The sequence below is a fragment of the Cololabis saira genome, chromosome 16 (assembly GCF_033807715.1).
Source record: "Cololabis saira isolate AMF1-May2022 chromosome 16, fColSai1.1, whole genome shotgun sequence".
Classification (NCBI taxonomy): domain Eukaryota; kingdom Metazoa; phylum Chordata; class Actinopteri; order Beloniformes; family Belonidae; genus Cololabis; species Cololabis saira.
In genome coordinates this window covers 17262738-17277035 of record NC_084602.1, presented here as the reverse complement: position 1 = coordinate 17277035, position 14298 = coordinate 17262738, and the positions used below count along the sequence as shown (strand labels likewise).

General features: G+C 43.8%; 1 protein-coding gene across 1 annotated transcript in view; it reads left to right on the top strand.

The window, feature by feature from the left end:
- The window catches only part of daam2 (dishevelled associated activator of morphogenesis 2), a 133235-nt gene that overhangs the window by 14144 nt on the left and 104793 nt on the right, over positions 1-14298 (top strand). The gene's annotated exons all lie outside the window — the stretch shown is intronic.

Sequence of the window (14298 nt, the reverse complement as noted above, 5' to 3'; positions counted from 1 at the left end):
TGAGTATTACTAATCAGTAAGTACAGCTTCTTTCTTTTATTGCAAACAGAGTTTCAGCAGGAACACCTCACACCCACTGGCCAGTATGGCAGTGATGAGGTGATTATTTGGGCCTATTAGCTTTTGCAGCCACAGGATCGGCGAACCCTGCAGTCATGGAGTCGGCCATGAACTCGCCTGCATGCCAGAGTATTCTAGAGGCAAGTGTGAGGCTGTTTGTCTCACAGCTGAAGCTTGGCTGCAACTGGGTCATGCAACAAGGCAGCGATCAGAAGCTCGCCAGCAAATCTACATCAGAGTGGCTGAAACGGAGAACAAAGTTCTGAGATGGTGCAGTTACAGACCAGACTTCAACCTGGTTGAAATGTTACCAAAGGACCTTAGTAGGGCAGTGAATAAGCAAAAGCCCCAAGAACCTCAAGTGTTTAGTAGAAAGAAATGCAGACCGTCAGCGTTAAAAGCCTTGCTTTATGGCTGTCTGTGTGCTCCTCTCATCCCTGGAGCTCTGGAGTGATGTGGAGATAACCCATGAGCCAGTGTTGTGTATGCCGAGCAGTCCAACTCGTTCAGGCACACATTAAAAGCAGGAACTGGCCTGCATCAAAGCTACAGGAGGTTGATAGCTTTTCCAATTGCTTAGGTATTGAAAGCCAATTTTTAAGCTGAATCACAGCATGTATGTTTTTTTCAGAAAGCAATCCATCTTTTTAAGAGGTACTTAATATCCAGTTTTCCTCCATCTCAGTTCAGCCCCTGTAATGGCACATTGTCCAGGAGCTGCAGGAATGATTTGAGGCTGAAAGATACGGTGAGCATTGCAGAGGGAAACGGAGGTGGAAGGAGGCGGAGGAGTGAAGGTCGGCACGGGTCTGTTGATGCTGCGCTGGGATTGATGCTAGCAGCGGGAGGCAAGGGGGGACAGATTAAAGGTATTAGGCAGACAAACCAAACCCTTGGTCCAGACATTCTGTAAATGCTGCGATATCCGCTCATGCGCACATCCCCGCCCCCCTCGAGCCCCCGGCCCCCCACCCTGCTGCGGCGAAGAACAAAACCCGTAAATGTGCAATTAACTGCTCGAGTGATCAGGGTTATTACAATAACACGGGCATCAGCTGTAATATGGATGAGTTTGAGTTTTACTCAAAGTCACGTGGATCTTTGATAGAAGGAGGCAGAATAGCTGTGCATTTCACCTGAAGTAGAACGTTGCTGGAATAGTGACACAAATTTAATTAGTTGATAACAGATCTAAATGAGGTGAATTTTTCAGTTTTGAAACTTACACTGAGGGAATTTATATCTTTAAACTGTCATTAGCATCCTGACATGGGTCACTGCCACAGCCCCAAGCTCACAAATAAAAACCCAACCATATAAATTGGTGATTTTATAAGTTCTGTTTTTAAAATCATATTTTTTGGGCCTCGATGAAAGCCTGTTGCCTAAACAGGCCGAGCTCTTTCCCTCCCCTGAATCACCACTGCTCTTGTGCATCATCCTGATTTGCCGCCAGGTTGCCTTGGCAATGGGCTGCAGTACATAAACCAGCTGATGTTTGGGGAACGCTACACTGCGAGGCAGGAAATCTTGTGCATTCCTTATCTCTCACCCGTTGGACGGTGCTGCGGCGGTCCTCGGTGGGGGCGGGGATTCCACCTCGCTGAGGCTGTTTCTCTGCTTGCTCCTCTTTAGACCGAGATAAACCAAAATCTTTTAGCCATGCACCTTTTAATGCATTTATACAATTAGCTGGGGGGGTGGGTTAAGAAGGAGTAATACTGTAATGGAAAATCTGGAAAATATCAAGACTTCTGCTTGATGATTGCTAGATGTTCCAAGTTCATCTATGGACTGCGTGTAAACATTCTCGACTTTGCTTTCCTCACATTCCATTCCAGAGTCTGAGGAAGAGGAAAGGGTAGCTCCTGACCTAAGGACCGCAGATCTGCGGGCCGGCAAGCCGGCAGGCCTGGCCTGTGAAAGAATAGAGGGAAAAAGTCCTGCTGCGATGGTGTGTTGTGTACATTTGGACACAAACGCTCTTCTAAGTTGTTGACAAAGTAATAAAACAGACACCGATCATAAATCTTTAGTGGCTACTAGCCAGTGGCGTGCAATACAATTCCCAGACTTATCCTCTCTTCCTCCTTTTCAACAGGGGAAATAATAGGTTCTTGAAAATGTTACTGGAGTGTACTTTTCAATATAGACCTCAGCTTTGGATGAACAGTGTCAGACACTTCTTCTTCTTCTTCTTCTTCTTTGCAGTATTCTAGTTTTACAAGCGGCCAGAGATGAAGGCCTTATTTCTGTAGCTCCACCCAGCTATGCCACCCAAACCAGGAGCTGGAGAGAGCTGAGGGGCATGAAGTCGCTCGACAATCGATGCTTGTGATTTATTGAAATGGCTGCTTTGGAGTGTGTCTGAAGGTCACTGAGTTCTTGTGTCACATCTCAGAGCTGAACGTTGTGCTTTACGCGGCTGTTGTGCACACAATGGTGCCCATTCCCACTGCAGTCCCGCTGTTGTGGGAGGAAGAAAGAAAAGTTGCAGTCATTGTTCGGAGAAGGAAACTCCGGTGCCGGGAGAGGAAGAACAGCGCGGGAAGAAAAAAGTGTTGACCCACATTTTTGCTGCAGCGTGCACTGGGACAACAATTTGAGGCCCGACCTGACCATTTCACTTAAATCGCATGTAATCGGAACAATGTGTGTTGATTGTTCGCTTCCAGAGCAGATGTGATTAACTCAGATTTGTACTACTGAGGTCAAGGTGTTTTTTGGAGTAGTTTTTCATCCTGTAGAGGTTGTTGAATGAGAGAACTTCTCATTGTGTTGCTGCTTTGCTTTTGTACTGATTTCTGCAAGCAATATTCCCTTTTGTAGAATGGGCAGGAAAACATCTGCAGCATATTTAATGAGAACACTATACGGTGAGTAAGGGATGCCTAAAGTTTCGACTTAAATGAGGCTGGATGCTACAATTGACTGCAGTTTGAATACTCCGGAGGAAACGTGCCTGCTTGAGGTCAGTGGAGGTCACGCTGTTGAGTACAGAGCTAAGACACGTTTGAAATTGTGATTACACAGCCCAGCCTGGACCTCTTGTTCAGTTGGACTTGGTCTGCAGAGCCCTGCTAAAGCATGTAGGAGGTAACTGTTAACCTGGATATTTTCTGTCTGGTGGTGAACTCAGAAACGGCCGCTGCTTTTAGCCGACGCTGGGTCAGCTCTAGCTCACGATTGCTAAGCTAACCTTCATAGCATGACAATGACGGATGAGGAAGTGATGATGGTTAACCTGGCTGCCAATCAAATGTCTATGTCTCCTTAATGTGGGAGTCGATGGGGATGAACTCTCTGTTGTAACCCAGCCCCTAGTGGTCAGTTGATGAACTGCAAGCCCCCCTCTTTAATACGGAGGTTAGATGGCACTTGGCCGTGCTCAGGCACGATTGACCTCATCCTGGCCAGCACTTGCAGGACTCCAACCTCAATCGTGTTTCCGCACAGCCCCTTTGTTTACTTGAAGTGCTCCAAGTCTCAGAGAGTCATCACGAAGGCGCACCGCTCAGGAAACCCAATGGCAGCTCTACCTTCTGTGTGGCCGTTTGTGTTTTTCTGGTTAGATGCAGACTTCTGACATTGTTTGAAATTATGGATGACACAACTTTGTTCTAAAATTATTCTCATGAGGAGCAGTCGCACCTACATGGCATGTACTTGCCCTCTTTTACATACGTTTACAGATTGGCTTCTCTTAGGGAACCATAAGATTTTGATATACAAAGTCAACTACTAATGTCTGATATATTCACTTCCAGCCCAAGATTTTTCGTGAGAGCAAATCAGAAACAGACCTGTGCTGAAATGGCCCACGGGGCTCGAACGGTGAGAATGTGTTATCTGTTTTTTATCCACACTTGTTAGGAAGTGTTTATGGGACTTAGAGTAATGCTCGTCTTCAACTTCAGCAACTCATAGTCTCACTTCTGCTGATTTGTTGCAGTCATGGAGAGAAGTAATGAATGACTCCCTGAAAGTAACTAAATAACTGTACACTCATATTTATGAACACTTAATAAAATTAGTTGGATAACATATATAAAAATGTAATAGTAAGGAAATTTGTATGTGGTTGTGTAGATTTTTGTTGGTGGTTGGTGTTTGGTTGGGGTTTGTGTGATATTTTAGGGAAAACTCTGAAAGGTTGCATCAGAAGCCAAACAACTGATTCTTTTATTGAGAAACGAGAACTTGAAAGGAAATTAAGAATTAGTTTTCCTCTGGTACATTGCTATTACTAACGGAGCCTCGTACGGGTCAGCTGAAACAAGCCCTGAGTGGTGAACTTTGTTTGTGTGACACACATCATGTACAAGACGATTAGAAGTGCTTACAAATAATGGTTCAGAATTTTGGAGTGTTTTTTTTTGTGTAACATTTTGCATGCCGTAGTCAAACATTTCATCTGCCTCTTCAAATGAGCTAAAGTCCTGCAGAGCCAGGGGAATGCCAAGCAGTAGCTACAGCTGATGAGTGGGCAGCCATGGTCAGCGTCGCAATGTAAAGTTGAGTTTGTCTGGTCGGATCTCACTTCCACCAGCTTTGCCGAACAAGCCTTTGTTCGTTTAGCTTGGCTTGATTTTCAGCAGCTTAATGACGAACAAGCCCGTATATCTGGCCCGTCGGCATGTCGTGGAAAAGCCAGATGGATGTCAGGGCCACGTGCCGATGGTCTGCTGCTGTATGAGCCTGTTCTGGGCTCAGCTGGCTTTAATCAACACAATCATTTACCCGTCATGTGGGTAATCGGTGCACAATGGACCCCTGAGTAACGGCCCCCCCTCCCTCTAACACCCCGCACAGCATGGGGGTGATGGTGTATACAGTTACACGGCCTATCTTCAGCACACAAGAAGAGCTCTGACACTGATTAATTTATCTCATCTTAATGAAGCACATCTATGCAGTCTTAAGCTTATCATGTCTCCAACTTGCTCTCGACTAAAACGGCGGCTAGTTTGACATCTTGTGTGCAACTGTCTTCCAACGTTTTGCTGTATCTCCGTGCTGTTGGCTCAGTGGCAGATGTGGGGTTGGGGGGGACTCAGCCATGACATCTCCGTCCACTCTGACACAATTGGGAAAGAATAATTAAAACTCGGATATGATCTTTGCTCACTTGGTTTGTGTACATGTGTGTCTGATGGCTTCCTGCAGACAAGGCTGAGTGGAGCTTATCAGCTAAAACACTGGTGGAGTGGTGGCCCAGCCCTCGGTGCTGAGGACCCTTTGTCTCGGGTTTGTTATTAGGGGGGGTTCCTCAGCAATGGACGATGTGTGTTGGCCCAGCAGACAAGAAATCCACTTGACATTACAGTGCATCATAACTCTGAGGAAGCCCCTACCCCCCCTTAGCTAGGGAGCAGGATGTTGCCACCTAATTTAGTGGGATAGTAAATCAGTGAAACATGTCCCACCCCTCCCAGACGGAGCCTGGAAACACACTGACTGTGTTGCTGGAGGGAAGACGGGGCACGTGTGTGTCTGAGTGATGCAGTTGTGTCAAAGGTCAGCTGGTATTTGGTCTTTCATGTTTTTTAACTAGATAGGCTCTTAATCTCTGCAGGCGCATCTGCACTCTTTATTTTATTTCATCCATCCATTAATCCATTATCTACTCACTCTCCTTCCTATCCAAGGTCATGTGGGTCCGGTGGGGCCTACCCCAGCTCTATAAAGGTGAAAGGTCGGTGTACAATAACAGAGGGGGGTCACCAGAAACATTGCAGGGCCACATGTAGACAAATGATCACACTCTGACACTCCTGTGGGTGATTTTTAAATCACCAATTAACCCTAAAGTGCACATAATTGGACTGTAGGAGGACACGCTGGACGCTGGAGAAACACCGCACAAGTTTGGGGAGAAACTTGAAAAAAGCCCCACCTGGCTGCCGAACCAGGGACCTTCTAGCTGTAAGGCAACAGTGCAGAGTAAAGTCAGGTGGTGGTCTTCGATAAATGTTTCTTTAACGTAAGCAAATCTGTGCCACATCAGCATCATAAATTGGCCATCTGCTTTTGTCACTCCACTCCAGACTTAGGTAGTCCTGTACCCCAACATAGAAGTTCTGGGAGCACCAATTAAATTTAGGAGTGCTGCTTACTTCCACTTTCCTCCACCACATTGGGTTTTTCTTGATTTATTTATTTTTTTGCCTTGGAAGCATTATTGATGAATACATATTATTTTTTTAGTAATCAACAAAGTTATTTATTCATTTGAAAGGAAAAGTGGTACCTTGAAACAATGCTTTAAAGCCCCTCAGCGGTTTTATCAATACTTATTTATACTGACACTTATCGATACTTACAGAAATTCTGATTTAGAAGAAAAGTTAGTTTTTATTTACAAATTAATTCATTTCCTTTTTTATGAAGAAAATCAAAATGTTAACTAATTTTACTGTCCATAATAATAAAACTAGTTGATGTACAAGTCACAGCATCCTGTACACAGACGGGGTGAAGCAACAGTTTCCTGTCTTGGCTCCAAAACATCTTTATATGTCAGGAGAGGAATTTGACTATTTATTTAGGATTTCACAGGAAGTCATTAAAGAGCAACTGAGACTGGAGAAATATGATGTCTCCTGCTTGATCCTCATCAGACCTCCTAATGGAGACTGTCCAGAGTCATGGTAAGACACCCTCCCAATGAGGAACCTTGAAGAATCAAATGCATGAACTTGTCTTTTTCAGCATCAATGAGACAGGATGTTCCTTACTGTAGCAGGTGGCCGGCGCAAGTTCTAGAAAGTTATATACAAATTAAAGGGCAACTGCTGCTCAGACTCCAGCTTTATGTTTGAGGTTCCTGCATGGTTTACACATCTCATTGCTCCAACATACCTGGTTCTAACTAATGCTCGTCATCAGCATACGTGTTGGTGATGTACTCATGCTAAAGTCTCACAGCATGGTGCATGTTTCTGAAGATGATGAAAACAGGAATTCTTTCCATGTGTTTTCAAGTCGCATTGCTGTAAAATTTAGTTTGCAAAAGGCCACTAAGTGATGGCAGTCCGGAGTCCTGAAGTAATAACCAAAGTATCTGTGTAGGAATGAGCGCTGGACGAGAACAGACTGTTCTGACTGACTGTGGAGATAAACAGGAAGTGTTTGTTATTCTTCTGACTTCCCTGGGGAGCTCATAAGATTCACTGCAGCAAAGTGCAACACCCATCCCCAACCCCTGGCACAGAATATGGAATCAGTCAATCAAATTTATGATCAACTTTATCTGAAGAAAGAAAAGGTTCCATCAAATGCTGAAACTTTAGTAGTTTTGAAATGTGTACAAAGACATTGTTGAGCATTTCAGTAAAATACTTTTGTCCCATATTTATGATTTATTTAAAAAAATGTTTCCCTACAAAATAAAAACTGCTGATTGAACATCTTTCAGGAGTGGTGATCCAACTGTTTTTGGTTGTTTTGTTTTTTTGCCAGGGTTTGCATCACCCAGAGCCTTTTAAGACACAGAAAGTGAGGGATTAAGAAAAAAAAGGTTTAACTTAACGTTTATTTTCAGCAATAGTAATCCGTGGCTTCAGCTGGGTTTGCTGGACCTATTATGGTCACTCCAGACTGAAAGGTTTGAAGGCAAAATTGGTGGGCTATTTTTAGGCCATCCACTTCCTGTGGTTTGTGATTAAATCTTTTGAGAGAGAACAGAACTTTTCTTTTTTAAATTGGCTTCATAGTTTGGCCTGTAGTTGCTCTTGCTGTCCCAGCACAATACAAATGCTTAATTCTTACAGCGGTACGTTTATTTTGAATATTTCTGCACGTTATTGTACCGGTTCCTCTCCGCAGCTCTTTACGCACATCATCTCATTATGCACTTAGAACTAGAGGTTTTCTCATCACTGCAAGCCCTGACCTGCAGACTATTCACCGAACAACAAATGAGTCCCGATCGATGGCGGCACGAGTCTCCGGAAATGTGACCTTGGCCATTCAGACAGAGCCGTCTTGCTCAGGGTCCAGCAAGCTCATTAGGGTCATGAAAAGGGTGAAAGGCCAAGGATGCAGACTCACACCTGTTCACAGCCTCAGCTAGCGGAACAGATGACTCCCAGATGTTTTCAGGGAGAACCATCGTACTGTGTTTCAAAGTAGGGGAACCTCAATAAAAATCCACACTTCAGAATAGTAGTGGACATTTTCATCACATTTCCCAGAGATTGTCCGGCATTGATGGATCGGTGTTCTCGGAGGGATATAAAAACCTCGGTTTACACTACAGGAAACGGCTGACTTTATGCCGGATGTTCAGACTGGTCAGAAATTAAGGTTTTTTAGGAAAAGGAATGTACTTTTTACTTTCTTTACTTTCTGTCTTTAGAATGAGTAAATTTAATAAATTACATTGTCAGCTGAAGGGCTGAAGTTGGTTTCCCACGGAAAGGTTATCCCAGGTCGGCACTGGAATACGTAAACCTTCCTTCTGAATGGAACCACCTGGAAAAAGAGCTGGAGCTCGAGTTTTATCTTTTTCCCATTGTGCTTCTCTGTCGGTCTTTTTTCTTCTTCGTAGTTAACACACCTGCTCATTATTGTGGCCAAAGGCAGCTCTGAGAAGTTAGATGATGCAACAAACGTATGGGATCTGTTTTTCTTACTTACTCTAGAACTCATACTCTAGAAGAGTATCTTTTGAGGATCCTTTTTTTAATTTTAGATTGTGCATCATCCAGTTTCCACATTTTCTTCATAGGTTTAAGTCAATCATTTTATTTCAGAGGTCTGTTGCTCTTGGGTTAAAAGTTGAGATCTACAAAACCACAGTGTTCTCAGACTGGAAGCTGCCTCAGAATTTGTTTTTCAAATCCGTATGAAAAGCTCAGTTTTGGTTTTGTCTCTTAAAGCTTCCTTCCTGGAATCCCCGTCTGCCCTGATATTTATCCATCAAAGATACACATACATTTACACAGTTACATATGTACCTTCGTTCTATAATAGTTGCCCTGTCATGAGGCTTTTTCACCAGAAAAACAGTGTTCATGAATTAAAGAAATTCTGAACCCAAAACTTGGTTCCCTGTTGAACATTTTTCACCAAAGTAGACCCACTGCTTGTTTTCAGCCATCACCCTTTTTTTTTTTTTTACAGGAAACTGTGAGTAGAGTTCTGGTTGAGAAGAACGCTGGTTCTGTTCTGGTACCAAAAGTTTGATGAGGATCAGACTATGGTGGCCAACTGAATGTAACCATCGTTGTTGGGCAATGTCGGTGTCCTACGACTAGAGTAGACGCTGACTTATTGGATTTAATGATGAATGGACACTAACATCAAGGAGTGGTCCATAAAGACAACTGGTCAATAACCATAGTGCAAGGATTTCAAAGAAATAGGATTAAAAAAGCTGAGTTTCAGCATGGAAGTGAATCTGACGCAGTGGTGGAAGAACATTTAACTGCGTTTAACGTTGTCCAAACTTTAAGCTGAAATGAAAACCAGTGTTTGCGGTTTCTTAAACATTTTTAGATAAGTCATGATCCCCTTTTTGGTCTTATCACGCGGACTCAAAACGACAAGTGTAAATCCTGCTTGTAGGGGCGTTCATGAGCACCGGTCAGCACTTGGAAACGCCAGTCAGCATAGTGGTTGACCCGTGTCTAATCTCTCTAGGGCCTTTGGTTCTGTGGTTCCTGACCAGACCTGCTGTGTGAACTGGTGCCAAACCAGTTCTCTGCTGGTCAAAATAAAACATGCAAGTTCTTTCTTCTTGAAAGTTTTGTTGAAGGAGACGGGACCCAGAACAAGGAGAGCCTTCTGCAGAAACCGGTACAATATACAAAACGAAGCACCACAACCTCCAGAATTATGCATCTGGCCTTTTTTTATATATATATATATATATAAAACATGACATGTTGCCACGCTGCAGCTGATTGGAATCCAGAAAGAGAAACCCTCATCTACCAACAAAACCTTCCAGACGGTTGAACACAGTGTCTCTTTTTGCTTGCACCAAAAATTCTGCTTAACACGAAAAGGGTCTCGATATGGCTGTTATTGACGCTGCAATATTGGATGAGGTCATTGTACAAGGAATCAAAGTCTAATAGCGGTGGCCTTCATGCTCAGAGATCAAGCTATTACATCATTTGTTAACATGTTGAAGCTGTCATCAGCCAGTCAGCAGAAAGCTGGACCATTGTCCAAACATGACCGCATTTAGCTGGCGCACCTCCAGGCAGACACAAGAGGTACTGTGGGAGCAGGCGGTTGGATGACCTCCGACCCTACCCAGTCTGGATCTCAGACAAAAGAGCCATTCAGATACCCGTTCCAGAAAAATCACTCGGTGCAAGTGACAAGTTATCCTGGGGCTATAGTTAAAGGCAGACTGCCTGTCACACTTTTAGGGAAGAAATATTGAAGGTAAAAGTTTATCCAAGTAGTAGGAGGACAGGGGAGGGTGTACAGAACATGAATGCTGTCATGAGGACAGCCTGGCTCTGTTCAGGTTTATGCTTTACTTCCTGACTGTGATTAGGCTGCTTTTATGCAAAAGCATTTGAAAGATGGTGGATATAGGGCTCCCCTGTTCTGTGATTTATAGCTAACATACAATTAGGCCATGTGTAAAAATGTGTCCTCATATTTATGCTGTCAAGAGTTCAGGCTTTGTGAAAAGCAGTGTTATTCTTCTCCGTAGCAATTTATCTCTCTGCGGGCGTGAAAGAAATGGTTGTGTGCGAAGTGCTGTCACAGAGAATTCCTCACTTAAACAAAACAAACTTAAATGAGAGCTGTCTGGTCAAAAGAAACCCTAAATAATACTTTTAAGGAACAACAGGTTGTAAAACATGACCGTTTGCCCTGTTGGCTCTGGCAGCTGCTGGTGTGGAGGTCGACCCGTGCCACTTCTCTCTGGCAATAACCCTGGAAATACTCTGCCGATTCTTCAGCTTTGACCGCTGCTGTACGTGAGGTGTCTGAAGAAGACATTTATTGTTCTGAAGTGGACCGCTTCTTCTTGTCCAATATCAATTTTCATCTTTAGTTCTCAGAATGCGAATGCATGCTCAGTGGAGGTGTTCATCCATGTCCTCTGTGAGTGTCATTTTTGTGGTGTACAGAACCCTGGAAAGGAAATGATCCAGCATACTGTGCAGCTGTTTTCTCAGTCATGACAAACAAATCGCCGGCATCACTAGTGTTTAAACTCGTAATGATGGGGGCAGATAAACTTCACCAGTGCCAGCCATGATCTGCGGCCATATTTTTTTTTCTCCTTCCCATTATTTATGCCGTGCAAGCCAAGGGAAAACATCATCAGGAAAGAAAAGCAGATGGGCCTGTGGGTGGGGTGAACTCTTTATGCCCAGGTTTTTCAGTGGGCGCGTGATGTTTAACACGAGCATCAACTCAATTTTCCTCAATTGGCAGGCTGTGATGGATGATGCAGGAGCAGCTGAAGAGCACTTAGCCAGACAGGAGCGTGCGTTTAGCCTTTTCCTTGGGGCTTCAACAGGGTTTCATCTTGTGCTTTGGGAACAGAGAGGTTACCCTGGAGAGAAAGTACAAGTGATGCTGCAGAGAAAGTGAGGGGAATATTCAGGAGGGGAAGTGGACATCATGGAGATAAGCTGGCTCTTTCTCTAAGCTGGGTTAATGGATGCGTCCCCAGGGTGCTCTCAGGAATGCACCCAGGCATTACAGTCAGCAACTTGATGTCATCCGTCTTCTGTCCCCTGAGAACGATGACGAATGGGATTTTAACTCCCTCTTTCTCCACTCTATAGCATATAAACATCTCCAGTTTGCCTGAGTTCAAACTCTGCTTTCATAAAAGTATGGTTGATTGTTATTGTATTTGGGCTCTGATTTATAGGCTTTGTGACAGACTTTTTTCTTCTTTTTTTTTTTTAAATCATTGTTATGCAATGAAAAATGTGACTATTTTTAATCTGTCGATTATCCAAAACATATGTGAAGCTGAAAATCCCCCAGGCCAAACAAGCAAACAAGGGAGAGAAACCTCTCGAAGACACAGGAAACACTGAGGTTTTAGTGAAAACATGTTATTTAAATCACGCAAAAGCTTCTTAAGTGTACGTTCAAATTTGTAGTTGAGGAGTTTTACTTGGGACCAAAGCTGAAAATGACACGTTGAGTTAGGTCCACTACTATAATCCGGGTTAGTTTGTTCACATCGGCCCGGTGTTGATGTTGAGTCACAAAACCCCGAGTGCGGGTTCGGTCTCGAGTCCCCAGTTTTTAAAGCTCAAATCGAATTCAAGCCATTAAAGAAAAAGTCCAAGTCCGAGTAAAGTCCAAGTTGAGCCCAATCCTGATTACGCAGCTGTCAGGACACGTTTTAACCAAATCTAAATGCACATGTTCAAAGGCATCCTAAATGTTTACTAGCCTTTCAAGCAGTTCTGCTCTGATTACCTGATATGTCTTCATGTTTCAGCTATAATTACATGTTTACAGCCTAATTCTTTGTCCAAAGTGACTTACGGGGAAATCAAAAAGACGTACACTGACGTTTAAATGAAAAACTTTGTCTATTCCTTAATTTGACACATGCGTGACATAAACTGATGGGATGTAGACACATGCACCCTTCATAAAACTGATATTAAGCTGAATGTAGTCATCATCATCTTATGCCAAATCATGATAAGTTGAGTCAGTATCATGGACAGCTTTCACGCTGCCAAAGCTGCATTTCAGACGAGCTTTCTAGGCAAAGATAAAGTCGCCAGTGAACGCGTGACCCCCGTATCTTCAAGCATGAGGCGGTGCTGTCGATCTGTGTGTTCTGTTCTGTCAGTGACGTGCAGTATAAAGGTCCTGATTGACTTGTAGATGTTGCACTGTGTAAGAAGAGTGATGCCACAAGGCTGATTATGAAACTCAGGTCTTTTGACTGTAGTTAATAAATGCTCTTTTAAGAAGAGGGGCACAACACAGATCTGGAGCTGCTCTTTCCCACATGAAAAACAAGCTATAATCCTCAACAAACATGAGGAATGTAATTGTAAAATGTACTCCAGATGGAAAGGGCCACTCAAGCCAAGAAGCAACACTAGCTGAAAGTTGTCTGCTGTGTGGATTAATGGGCTTCTATCGCTGCACAAGTCAATCTGCCTAAAAATGCAGCTGTGTGTCTTATATGTATAAATCAACACGTTTCCTTGGGGTGTATTACAACATTTGCCACACAATAAGGAGGATCTTAGTTCAAATACCAGCTGAGAGTTATCTATATGATGCAGTCCTGAAACTACCTGATAAGCGTGCAGCTGGACTCCACGACACTTGTGCCCACGTCTTCTGCTAGGAATCTTGGTGTCATGTTAGACAGGCAGCTGACCTTTAAGGACCTTGTTGCCTCAGTTTCCCGGTCTCGTTGATTTGCTCTTTACAACATCAGGAAAATCAGACCTTACCTGACAGAACATACAACACAGCTCTTGGTTCAGGCTCTGGTCATGTCACGTGTTGAGTACTGTTATTCCTTGTTGGTTCTACGTGCTCAGTTAGACCTCTTCAGGTGACCCAGAATGCAGCAGCATGTCTGGTCTTCAACCAACCCAAGAGAGCTCATGTCCCTCCGCTGCTAATCTCCCTGCACTGGCTTCCAGTTGCAGCATCAAGTTCAAAGCTCTGTTTTTGGCTACCAAACAATTACCCAAACAACTCCTGCCTACCTTCACTCCTTCATCCAGAGCTACACTCCCTCTACCTTCACTCCTTCATCCAGAGCTACACTCCCTCTCCACAGCTCCGTTCAGCCAGTGAAAGACACCTGGTGCTTCCACCACAACGTGGTGTGAAATCAGTAGTCAGACTCTTCTCCTCCATTGTTCCTCGATGGTGGAACGACCTGCCAAACTCTGTCCGGTCTGCAATGTCTGTATCTAACAGCAAAATAAAGACTCAGCTCTTCAAGGAGCACTTCTGCATCTAGTAAACTTCTCTGCTCATCAGAATTAGTTAGAAGATTTGTCCAGCTCTTTGCAGGACTCAGCACTGAGTAACCTGCTTGCCCTTATGACAAGATGATCATATGATGGTGTCTTTTAAGACGTAGCTTTATTGTATAATAAGGGACTTACTTGGCACTTAAAGAGTTGCTGGGTCTGGTCTGGGGGGTTGATTATTGGGATCGCTGCGATCACTGGGATGTCTTCGTCTTGACTGGTGAAATGGGACTCTTGGATGTGTTGAGTTTTTGAAGCGGATCTTTGCTCTCATTGACCT